The sequence below is a fragment of the Chrysochloris asiatica genome, unplaced genomic scaffold (assembly GCF_000296735.1).
Source record: "Chrysochloris asiatica unplaced genomic scaffold, ChrAsi1.0 scaffold00089, whole genome shotgun sequence".
Classification (NCBI taxonomy): domain Eukaryota; kingdom Metazoa; phylum Chordata; class Mammalia; order Afrosoricida; family Chrysochloridae; genus Chrysochloris; species Chrysochloris asiatica.
The window spans coordinates 11665154-11678483 of record NW_006408607.1 but is presented as its reverse complement, the minus strand read 5'-3'; positions in this window follow the sequence as shown (position 1 = coordinate 11678483).

Here is a 13330-nt window from a genome sequence, read left to right as displayed (position 1 = left end):
TTGGGTCAGGCGCACCTTAGTCCTCAAGATGATATCTTTGCTCTTCTAGACTAGAACTCGACTAGAGAGGAAGATAAAGAAAAAGAGCAAAACATTTTGATAAAGGAAATGAGGGTAAATCGCTACAATTTGATGAACTTGGCATATACTCATGGAGGTAGTAACTCTAGATACCAACAGAGAGGTTAGGAGTCTTCACACCAAGTATCAATGCTACCCCCTGTGTACACAGGGTAAAGAGAGATGGGCAACTTAGAGAGGGTGATAAAGATACAAAGTGACTGGATTGCAAGGTTTCAAGGGTGAGTTTAGTTTAATAGAAGGAAACAAAAGAACGTATACATTTAAATTTTGGTGTTGGTGAAAAATACTAAATGTACTATGGACTTCCAGAAGAATGAACTAACAGGTTCTAAAACTACAGCCTGAATGCTTTTTAGAAGGAATGATAGTAAGATTTCCTCTCTCAGGCTTTGGATGTGATGTCAGGAAGAAACAACCCCTGGAAAAGAACATCATGCCTGATAAAGTAGAGGGATCAATAAAAAATAACCCTCAGTGAGCTGGAATGATACAATGGCTACAACTATGCACTCCAAATATTGTGTGGATGGAAAAGGACCAGCCAGTGTTTTGTTCTGCTGTACATAGGGCTGTTATGAGTTGGAATTGAATTGATGGTACCTAACAACAACAAAAATCAGAAATGTCTGTACTAAAGCAGCAAAAATAAACATGTCATCTCTAATTTGATGTATATTTATTTATCGGGGTTGTCAATCTGCCTTGTAACCCTATGTGAGCAGGGTAAACTTGGGAATTGGTAAAGAATGAGAGATTTAGAGAAGAGTGATGATGACCACCTTGCATCTTCATGATTGGCTTTAAACATGCATGAGTTTCACAGTGTTAAACACTAAAGAAAATAAGCAGTCTGCATTTATCTTCATGATGTTCCATCCATTATAGCCTAACATTGAACCCAGATATGAGAAAGTATGGCCCGCTTTGAGGGTGGGGATGAGCTCTGTTTGAGGAGGTCAAGCAAAATCAAATTTCCTGCATACGATAACTAAGTAATATACTCCGCTATAGACTCAGAAGTTCTCAAAATACCCTCAATAGAAACTCAGCATTTTCATGCATGGCACCAAATGGCATTGATAGCCATCATCACTTATCAGAAAGAAGAAATTTCCAACAAAGTATATTAGATTGGAAGACCAGTATATGTTGTTACTAAGTGCCATTGAGTTGGTTCTAACTCGCAGCAACTCTGAGGAGCAGTTGGTAGAGTTGAGCTACCAACCTTGTGGTTAACAGTCCAATGCTTAACCTACAGTGTCACACCAGAACTCCCCAGTAATACAAGGCAGCTCAATTTCTTTAAAACCTATTTAAGATAGTTAAATAAAAAGAATAAAGAGTGGCCAAGGAAAATATCATAAACACCACTGGATGCACACATATCGAACATTGTGCTGTGAAAAGGAAATGAAATGTGTGTGTGTGTGTGTGTGTGACTGGAATTTTTAAATGAGCAAGGTCTTGTTTTGTTTGAAATAACTGAATGTATGCTTTCGGAACTTCCTGACATGTTAAAAAGGGACTAGAAATAGAAATACACATGGAGTTATCCAAACAAGTATCTGAAAAAAAATACCAAGTTTATATTTTTCCAAAACTAAATTAAATGGATTCCAGGTGTGGTGCTATAGGATTAGAACTAGACTATGAACCACAAGGTTGCTGGTTCAAACCCAACAGTTGCTCCTCAGTGTTGGGACCAACTCCATGACACTTAACAACAACAAAAACAAATTAAGTTTGTTTAATAACTGAGTTACAGCTTCAAGAATGTATTATGTGGAGAACTTCATGAGGATGTAGTAGAAAGATTTTCTAAAATAGTACCTTTCTTTCCAGGAGATAGTCAAAAGTGAAAGTGAGAATCCCCAAAGATCTGCTTTTGGATATTCTATGAAGACTGAGGCTCTGTCTTCGTTTATTTTACTCGATTTTTTTCCCTTAAAGGCAGGTGCCATGTATCCTCAGGACATGATTTATGTAGGCTGGAGGTTTGTTGTGTTGGTTTGTTTTTTTTTCCTGTAGCTCTTGGCACACCTACAACTGTCAGCTTCCTCTTGAATACTTAGTTTTAGCACAACAAAGAAGTTACTTGCCCATCTGTTCTCTTACCTTTTTTTCTTTTTCTTTTTTGGCATATGTGGCTTTGCTCTGAAGGGAAAAAGCAGGCAAGACTGGCATATACACAATCTTAAGATAATAAACTAATATTTGAATTTTGTATATAGTAGAATTTGGTTAATGTTTTTAAATTGTAGAAACTTCAGTCATATATAAGTAAAAAAACAAAAAAAACAAAAAACAAGGTGGCAATGTTTAAAGAATATATTAGAAAGAAATTTCTCATTTAAGAACCTGGAATCCAACAAATAAATATTGAGTCAACAATGAAAGATTGAATTTCACACTAATCCTCTCCTCTGTTTAATTGCCAACTGAAGCAGTTTTTAGTAGAAGAATGAGAAGTATCCATTGATGATAATGATTCTCCAGATTTGACATAATTTTCTGTTGAGATTAGATTACATTTGGACACGGTTTGAAACTCAATCCAACTGCAAAATTTCACTGATCTTTTATTTACTTAATAAAAATTTCCTACTTACTCATAAGAATTTTTTTTAGTGTTCTGTTTAGTACTAGAACTGGCATCATATATCATTTGATATGCCAGCTGCTAATTAAGTGAGTAAGTAAAATTTGGGTTTGTAATGATTAAAAGGCCTGAATTTTATTCAAGTTGCATTTGCTATTTTAATGATTTTCTTTGATTTAAAATATAGCTGGCTGTGGGTGATTCAGAAATGTAGTTTTTCTACCTGATCTTGAAAGAGTTGCTTTTCATTATGAGGGTTATAGTCACTTAGGACCTTCAAAACCTATAATTTCTAAGTTTAAGAATGCTGTAAATTAAGAAAAATCTTACTTAGCAATGCTCAGACAAACAGAACAAGCATAGAATTCCAGAGTATATGTTCTCTAGTACATCTCATTGAAGTCTTAAGTTTTGATTTATACTCATCATTTCAAAATGATAATTGGCTGAGTATGTTCATCTGTAAAAGGCCAATCTGCACTGCATTCCTGTGGGGAAGAAGACTTCATATTGAATTAATTGCATTAGTTCTAATAAGACAGAAAATCTCACTGAATCTCCAGGTTTTCAATTGCTATTGTTCATGAATAAATTTTTTAATATGACTTAACACATTGCACTGGATGACTAATCACAAGGTTGGCAGTTCAAACTCATCAGCTGCTCCATAGAAATGTTATACAGGCTAGCTATAAATTGGAACTGACTTGATGACACTTCACAACAACAACAGTCTATGTATTAGTTTATAGCCTATATCTCGAAAAAATCCAGTCTGGTGAATTTACTATATTGCTAACTTTAAGATTGAAATATACCAGAATCTGCTCAGAAACCTGTCTGTACAAGGTCACTGTGAGTCAGAAATGACTCGATGGTATTTAACAACAACAATAGCAACCAAAGTAAGTAGTAAGTTTTTATTTAAAAAATTCTATTTGTTTGCAAATTGTTCACACACCTCTTGTCATTCACTATTCTATATCTTATTACTATCCCCATTTTGCAGATGAAGTAATGGAGGCCAAACTATTGAGATTTTTACTCAGGCCATTTAATTACAGATGGTATACAAAAATCATGTGTCCATTTGTCTTGTTTTTAAAAAACCTAGAGATTTTCATTTTACTGAGAGACACTTTGAAAGTTTAGAGCCTGAAGGCTAAAATGTGATTTCAAACACAGTCATTTACTAGTAGTATCACCTTAGTAGTTATGAGGTAGGCTGCTAACCTCAAGGTCAGCAGTTTCAAACTACCAGATGAGTTTGAGAAAGATGAGGCTTTCTGCTCCCATAAAGATTTACACTATTGCTACTCCTACATTGTAAATGTGGACATAAAGAGGGAAAAGCAACTTCTTTAAGGTGGTGGTGGTGGTTATATGCTGTACAATCAGTTGTGACCAACACCTTAAGGAAGTTGCTTTTTCCCTCTTTGGATCCACATTTATAGTGTAGGAATAGCAATAGTATAATACACCCTGCATAGAACTTCCAAGGCTATAAATCTATATAATATATAGTTTGATTTCTTGGCTGTTGTTTCCATGAGTGATTGTGGATAGAAACAAAATAAAGTCTTTGACAACTTCAATCTTTTCTCCATTTTATCATGATGCTATTTATTGATCCAGTTGTGAGGAATTTTGTGTTCTTTACATTGAGATGCAATTCATACTCAATGCTGTGTTTTTTCAATCTTCCTCAGTATGCATTTTAAATCCTCTAAAATTTAGCAAGCAAGGTTGCATCATTTGCCCATTTCAAGTTGCTAATGCATTTTCTTCCAATCATGATGCCACTTTCTTCTCCATAAAATACAGCTTCTTGTATTATTTGATAAGCATACAGAGTGAATAAGTATGATGAAAGAATGCAACCCTGGCACATACCTTTTCTGATTTTAAACTATTCAGCATCCCCTTGTTCTGTCAAAACGACTGCCTGTTGGTCTATGTATAAGTTTATAATGAGCATAATGTTCAGGGAAACCCATTCCTTTCAATGTTATCCAAGGTTTGTTAGTATACATAAAGTCAAAAGTCTTTGCATAGTCAATAAATCACTTGGAAACATCTTTCCAGCATTGTCAGCTCTCAGACAAGATCCATATGACATAGCAATGTTATTTCTAGTTCCATGTCCTCTTTATGAATTGGGCTTCATGTTCTGGCAGATCCTAGTCAATGTACACTTATAACAGTTGTTTTTGTTTGTTTGATTGTTTTTTAATGTTTTATTGTGAATTATGTGATAGTTTACATGGGAGAACACATTCATCCTATCATATATCATTTCATTGCCATGGTAACAATCTCCTCCATGCATCATGAACCAACCATAGGGTACCCTGCAAGACTACACCCCGGTCGTCAGCACACAGCCCTCTCCATCTCTGGGTCTAAAGACCCCAGCTGCTGCATCTCTCCACATCATTGTCTTTGCCTCCATCTCTGGTGTCACTGTTTCTCTGGGTAGGGTCTCGCTCTCTGCTCTTCTCCCTTAATGGTCCCAGGGACCTCCGCTCCCATACTGCAAAGCCAATCACTCCTCTGCTTTTACTACAAAACGTCTACCTTTACATTTCCAACCCTCACAATCACTCCTGATGGCAATTATTTACTATGGTATCACAAGATACCTATTCGCATTTCCTTCCATTAGCCCCACCCATACAGATTGGCAACTACTAAATGGAGATTCTACATTCTTCCACACCCTCTGGATCAAGGTTCCCTCTTGAAAACTTGTAAGCCAGTCACTTCTTGTCTTTTTTATTGTTGTTGTTGTTGTTGTTAGGTATCATCGAGTTGGTACTGACCCATAGCGACCTTATGCACAGCAGAATGAAACACTGCCAGATCCTGGGCCAACATCACTATTGTTACCATGCCTGAATCTATCAATGCTGCCACTTGGATAATCCATCCCATTGGGGGTTTTCCTCTTTTTCTCTGACCCTCCACCTTACCAAACATGATGTCCTTCTACAGTGACTGCTCCCTCCTGACAATATGTCCGAAGTTTGAGAGATGAAGTTTGGCCATATTGTCTTCCAAGGAGCACTCTGGCTGCACTTCTTCCAAAACAGATCTATTGGTTCTTTTGACAGCCCATGGAACTTTCAATACTCTCCTCCAACACCATAACTCAAAAGCATCAATTCTTCTATGGTATTCTTTATTCACTGTCCAGCTTTCGAATGCATATGAGGTTATTGAAAATACCATGGCTTGGGTCTGGCACACCTTAGTCCTCAAGCTGACATCTTTGCTCTTCAACATTTTGAAAGGTCTTGTGCAGCAGATTTGCTTAGTGCAATATGCCATTTGATTTTTGACTGCTGCTTCCATGAGTGTTGATAGTTGATTCAAGAAGAACGAAATCCTTGACAACTTCAATTTTTTTCTCCATTGAAACATTGCTGTTTATTGGTCCAAAAGTGAGGATTTTTGTTTTCTTTACGTTGAGATGTAATTCATACCTAAAGCTGTGCTCTTTGAACTTCATCAGTAAATGTTTTAAGTCCTCTTCACTTTCAGCAAGCAAGGTTGTGTCATCTGTATATCGCAGGTTGTTAATGAGTCTTCCTCCAATCCTTATGCCACGTTTTTCTTCATAAAACCCAGCTTCTCGGATTATTTGCGTAGCATACAGGTTAAATAAGTATGGTGAAAAAACACAACCTTGTTGCACACATTTTAAATTTTTAAACCATTCAGTGTTCCCATGTTCTGTTCGAACAACTGCTTCTTGGTCCAGGTATAGATTCCTCATGAGCACAAGTAAGTGTTTCAGAATACTCATATTTTTCAATGTTGTGCATAGCTTGTCTTGCCTTTGTAGCCCCCCATTTTGGGTAGCCAAAGTCCAATGTTGCCCATCCCTGTCTACTCCGTGTATGGAGGGGGTGGGAATGATCCTCACTATAAAGATTTGTTCCCTCTTTTGAGCTACTGCATCCATAATTGTACGTCAAGTTCATCAAATTGTATCAGATTACTCTTTTTTTTTCCTCCTCTTTCTTCTTCTGGTTGAGCTCTGATAATCCAGTCATTGAAGCCATGTCAAGTGGGTATTATCTGCAAATGTGGGTGTTCTTAGGCATATGCCCTCTCTTTTTACGAGCTGGATGCTTCATTCTCCACTCTAGTCCTCTGTGGTATGTCACTGACTCTGGGCTCAAGAGTCCTCAGGTCTTGCCACACTGCTAGCTGACCAGGTCTCCACCCAGGTTTACAGATGTCTATTGAACATTGTAGGCTTAGCTTGCAGCTTCATTTCTGTTTTTCCCTCACTTCCCCTTATCGGTAAGGAATGTGGTCACTTATCAGAGCATCTATTCCCATTGAGTCTTAGTCTTAGGAGGGGGTTTGCCCTGAGGGGACCCGACCAATTGCCTTGATGTCTCCTGGGCAAGCAACTTGCTTGTTCTTGTAGTAAGTCGAACTGCTATTATTATTATGTATTTTTCCTGTTTGTCTTACTTTCAAGAAGTATCTTCTAATCATCTTGCTGCTCCAGGTGGGTCTGCTTGTCCTTTCAAGTGGAAATTTCCTACCTGAGAAGATTCTGGATGCAGTTCAGGATTCTACCTATGGTCATATGTAATGCAGAGGCTCTGCAGGAAGCCTCCTTCACTGGGCACGTTGTAGCCCCATTTTAGGTATTCCAATCAGTTACAGGCAGAAGATGGACTTACAAGCTTTCTATTGTGATATTATTGGCTATTCCTTTCTCTCCCCCTCAAGTGTATATTTTATAATGGTGTGCCATGGAAACCAAAATTCAAAGCCAGCCAAGCATTCTAACATTATTTCCTCCCTTTCCCCCATCCCAACCATGTCTCAATCCCTGTATCTAAGAGCCCTGTTGTTCCAAGGTTGTGCACACATCATTATTTACTTCTGTCCCACTTAGTCCATGCAAACCTGCCTAATGTGTTCCTGTCTGCTTTGTTCTTCCATTCCCCTCCCCCTTCTTGTGTATTGTCTCATATTTCTTGTGCGTAAATACCAAGTAGAGGAATTGCTGGATCATTAGGTATTTCTAGTGCCAACCTTCTGAGGAAGTGCCATATTGCTTTTCAGAGAGGTTGGGCCATTTTGCAGTCCCATCAGCAATGCAGGAGTGTCCCAGTCTCTCGACATCCATACCAGCATTTATTATCCTCTACTTTTTTGAACTTTTCTGTTATTTCTGGTGTGAGCTAACATCTCATTGTTGTTTTGATTTGCATCTTTCTAATGGCTATTGATCATGAACATTTCCTCATATGTTTGTTGGCTGCCCGGATCTCCTCCTTAGTGAAGTGTCTGTTATTGTCCTGTGCCTATTTTTTAATTTGGGTTATCTGTCTTTTTCTTGTTGAGATGTTGTAGTTTCTTATATATTTTAGAAAGGAATCCCTTGTCTGATACATCATTGTAAAATATTTTTTTCCCATTCTGTGGGAAAAAAAAATTTTTTTCCCATTCTTTTTTCTCTTCTGATGAAGTCTTTTGATGCACTTAAGTTTTAATTTTTAGTATGTCCCACTCATCTATTTTTGTTTGTATAGTTTTCAAAATGTTTGGTAGTCTGTGTATTCCCTGAATTGGTGCCTCACATTTGTCCCTATTTTTTCATTGATGGCCTTCATAATTCTGAGATTCACATTTAGGTCTTTAATTCATGTTGAGTTGGTTTTTGTATAAGGTGTGGGGTGAAAGTCTTGTTTCAATCTTTTGAATATTGCTTTCCAGTTCTGCCAGGGCCATTGTTAAAGAGACTATCACCTTTCCATATGATATATTTAGGTACTTTGTCAAAATCAGTTGGCTCAATGTGGACAGGTTAATTTCTGGATTCTTGATTCTGTTCCATTGTTCCATGTATCTTACATTGCACCTGTACCAAGCTGTTTTGACCACTGTAACTGTGTAGTAAATTTTGAAGTCAGGGAGTGAGAGGTTCCCAACCTTATTCTTCTTCTTAAGCAGTGCTTGGCTTATCCTGGGTCTCTTTCCTTTCCATATAAAATTTGTAATTTCTTTTTTCCATCTCTTTGAGGAATGTTTTTGGAATCTGGATTGGGATTGCATTGCATGTGTTAATTGCTTTGTGCAGTATTGACATTTTCACAATGTTAAGTCTTCGTATCCAGGAGCATGGTGCATTCTTCCATTTTTGTAGGTCTCTTTTGGTTTCTTGTAGTAGTGTTTTGCAATTTTCTTTGTATATGTCCTTTGTTTCTCTGGTTACATTTATTTCTAGATATTTCATCCTTTGGGAGGCTATTGTAAATGGTATTGCTTTTCTAATGTCCTTTTCAGCACTGTTGTTTTTGGTATAGAGAAGTCCAACTGATTTTTTGTATGTTAATCTTTTATCCTGCCACTTTGCTGAATCTTCCAATGAGGTCTCGTAGCTTTTTTACTGAGTCTTTGGGGTTTTCTATGTATAGGATCATATCATCTGCAAATGTAGAGAGTTTTACTTCTTCTTTGCCAATTGGATGCCTTTAATTTCCCTGTCTTGCCATATAGCTCTTGTTAAGACTTCCAGTACAACATTGAATAGGAGCACAATATTGAATAGCTCTTTCTAAGACTTCCAGGAAAATATTGATTTCATCGTAACATCACCCATGTGGTTTCCTTGTTTAGTTCTCAGAGGAAAGGCTTTCAGTTTCTCTCCATTGAGAGTAATATAGGGTGTTGGTTTTGTATATATGCTCTTAATTATGTTGAGGGATTTCCCTTCAATTCCTACTTTGTTGAGTGTTTTTACCAGGAATGGATTTTGGATTTTGTCAAATGCCCTATCTGCGTCAATCAATATGATCATGTGGTTCTTTTCTTTTTTCTCATTTATATGGTGGATTACGTTGATCATTTTTCTAATGTTGAACCATTCTTGCATGACTGATATGAATCCCACTTGATCATGATGTATTACCTTTTTGATCTGTTGCTGGATTGTGTTGGCTAGAATTTTGTTGAGAAGCTTTGAATCTATGTTCATGAGGTATATTGGTGTATAGTTTTCTTTCTTAGTGACGTCCTTCCCTAGTTTTGGCATGAGGGTTAAGCTGCTTCATAAAATGTATGAGGAGGTTTTCCAGCCTCCTGTATACTCTGGAATAATTTGAATTGGTGACAGCTCATCCCTGAATATTTGGTAGAACTCACCAGTGAAGCCATCTGGGCCTGATCTTTTGTGTCTGAGTTTCTTGATGACCTGATCAATTTCTTCTTTTGTTATGTGTCTGTTCAGGTTTTCTAGTTCACTGTGTGTATGTTTAGGTAGGTTGTGTTTTCTAAAAATGTATCCATCTCTTCTAAGTTTTCAAATTTGTTTAAGTACAACTCTTCATAATCTGTTACTATCCATTTGATTTTGTTTGGTTCTGTTGTGACATCACCCATGTGGTTTCTAATGCATGCTATTTGTGTCTTCTCTCTCTTTTCTTTAGTTAAATTTGCCAATTGTCTGTCAATTTTGTTAGTCCTTTTAAAGAATCAGCTTCTTGTCCTGTTAATTCTTTCTATAGGTTTCTATCTCATTTATTTCTGCTCTAATCTTTATTATTTCTTTTCTTTTAGTGGCTATAGGTTCCCTCTGTTGGTCTCTTTCTAATTGTTGTAGATGCTCTATTAATGTATTGATTTTAGTTTTTCTTCTTTTTGGGTTTTTGCATTTATTGCAATAAGTTGTCCTCTCAGCAAAGCTTTCACCGTGTCCCAAAGATTTTGGTATGTTTGTTTTCATTCTCATTTTTGTCTAGGCTTTTTGTGAATTCATGTTTAATTTCTTCTACTACCCAGTTTCTTTTAAGCATGGTGTTATTCAGTTTCCATATATTTGATTTTATTTCCTTGGTCTTACTATTGTTGATTTCTAATTTGGTTACATTGTGTTCTGAGAAGATGCTTTGTAGTATTTTAATATTTGTAAATTTATGGAGATTTGTTTTGTGCCCTAAGACATGGTCTATTCTGGAGAATGTTCAATGTGCAATGGAAAAGAATGTGTATTGTGCAGTTGTTGGGTTGAATGCTCTGCACACATCTATGAGGTCCAGTTGGCTGATTGTGTTGTTTATTTCTTCTGTGTCTTTGTCAAGTTTCTTTAGGGTTGTTCTATCCATTTTTGAAAGTGGTGTATTAAAATCACCACTATTATTGTAGATTCATTTTTTTCTTTCTTCAAATCTATATTAGAGTTTGCTTTATATATCTTAGAGCTCTTTCATTGTGAGCATATATGTTTATTATGGTTATGTCATCTTGTTCAGTTGTCCCTTTAATCATGAGATAATGTCCATCTTTATCTATTATGCTGATTTTTGCCTTAAAGTTTATTTTATCAGAGATTAGTACTGCCATTCCTGCTTGTTTTTTATTGCAATTAGCTTGGCTTTTTTTTTTTTTTTTTCCATCCTTTGACTTTTAATCTGTTTTTGTCTCTGTGTTTGAGATGTGTTTCTTACAGATATCATACTGAAGGATCGTGTTTTCTTATCCATTCTGCCACCCTCCATCTCTTAATTTGTGCATTTAATCTGTTCAATTAAAATTTTTTTTTTTTGCATAGATGAGTGAATGCTTCCAGTGATGCATCCCACAGCTCTTCTGGTCTTCAGCCACTAGTGTCTAATGCATCCAATCTTCTCTTGATATGGTCTTTAAATTCTGGTGGGTTATGTTCAAGGTTATATTTTGTATGTTGTGAAATTATTTTAAGTTTCTTCAGCTTCAGACTGAAATTTCATGTTAGCAATTGATGGTCTCTCCAGAGTCAGCTCCTTGCTTTCTTTTGGCTAATGTTATTAAGCTTTTCTATCATTTCTTCCCACTGTTGTATTCAGTGCAATTTCTGTGTATTCCATCTTACAAAGTCCATTTGCATAGTCAACTTTTATGTATTTACAATCAAGAAAACATTGGTCTTTCAAAATCTATCACATGATCTCTAGAATCATTTCTATCATCAAGGCCATGTATTTTAACCACTGATCTTTTTTTTAACCATCACATTTTAATCAACACATATTGATCAATTTCAGGCTGAAATGTTGGTAAAGAATACCAGAAAGATGTTTACCTGTGCTTTATTGATTACTTACAGGTTTTTAATTGCTGGATCATGACAAGCTATGAACAACATGGTGGAAAATGAGTATTCTGGAACACTTAATTGTGCTCACAACGAACCTGTACATAGGTAGTAGTTTGAACAGAACATGGATGCGAAAGCTGGACAGTGAATAAAGAAGATCGTAGAAGAATTGATGCCTTTGAGTTGTGGTGTTGGAGGAGAATACTGAAGGAGCCATGGACTGCCAAAAGAACCAATACATCTGTTTTGGAAGAAGTGCAGCCAGAGTGCTCCTTGGAGGCCAGGATGGCTAAGCTTCGTCTCTCATACTTAGGACATATTGTCCGGAGGAAACAATCGTTGGAGAAGGATGTCATGCTATGAATCGAGTCCGACTCAATGGTACCTGACAACAATATACATATACATACATATTTCCTTCCATAGTGACCCTATATAGGCTTCCTGAGCAATGCCTGGTGGGGTTGAACTCCTGACCTTGCAGTTCACAGTCCAGTGCTGATCTTCTAGCACTACACCAGTTTTATATATCGATATAAATATAGATAAAGATACAGAATCAGATATAGATACAGAAACAGATATATTGATAGATATATAAAACATCAATTTAAAACCTCTCAACAGTATTCTAAGATAGTTGTTACTTCCTTTCTTTTGTAGGCAAGTTAACCATGTTTTAGAGAGGTTGATCAACTTTCCATATAGCGACATCTTCCAAGAGCCAAAATTATTATTCTGAATAGTCTAAGCCTCGATGTAAGTCAAATATGAAAGGATACGTAGTTCTTTGTTGTGTTGACTTAATAGATATATACATGAATAATTCTTGAAATTGTTTTTCACCTTGATTAGATGAAGAACTAATAATCTAGCAATACCTGTAGTTGATAAATGCCGTTTGAGTGGGATTTGAATCATAGTGACTTTATATATGCTTTTAAAAACAAAACAACAACAAATATTTGGGGAGCAGAGAGCCTCATTTTCTCCCATAGAGTAGCTAGCAGGTTCAAACCATGGACCTAGTGGATCACAATCCAGTGCTTATAGTACAAAGCCACAGCATTCCCTCTTGCAATACTGTTGTTGTTGGGTGCTGTTGAGTCAGTTCCAACTCATAGAGACCCGCTGCACAACAGAATGAAAAACTGCCCAATGCTTACTGTGCTTGAGCCCATTGTCACTGAAACTGTAGCAAGACACTTCATTGGGTGTCTTCCTCTTTTTCACTGACCCTCCACTTTACCAACCGTGCTGTCCTTCTCTAGGGACTGGTCCCTTCTGATAGTATGTCTAAAATATGAGACATGAAATCTGGTCATCCTGGCTTCTAAGGAGCATTCTGGCTGTACTTTTATCAGAACAGATTTGTTTGTTCTTTTGGCAGTCCATGATACTTTTAATATTCACCTACACCACTATAACTAAAATGCATCAACTTTCCTACTGCCGTCTTTATTCATTGCCCAGTTTTAACAAGCATATTAACCTACTGAAAATATTATGGCTTGGGTCAGGTGCATATTAGTTCTAAAACTTAC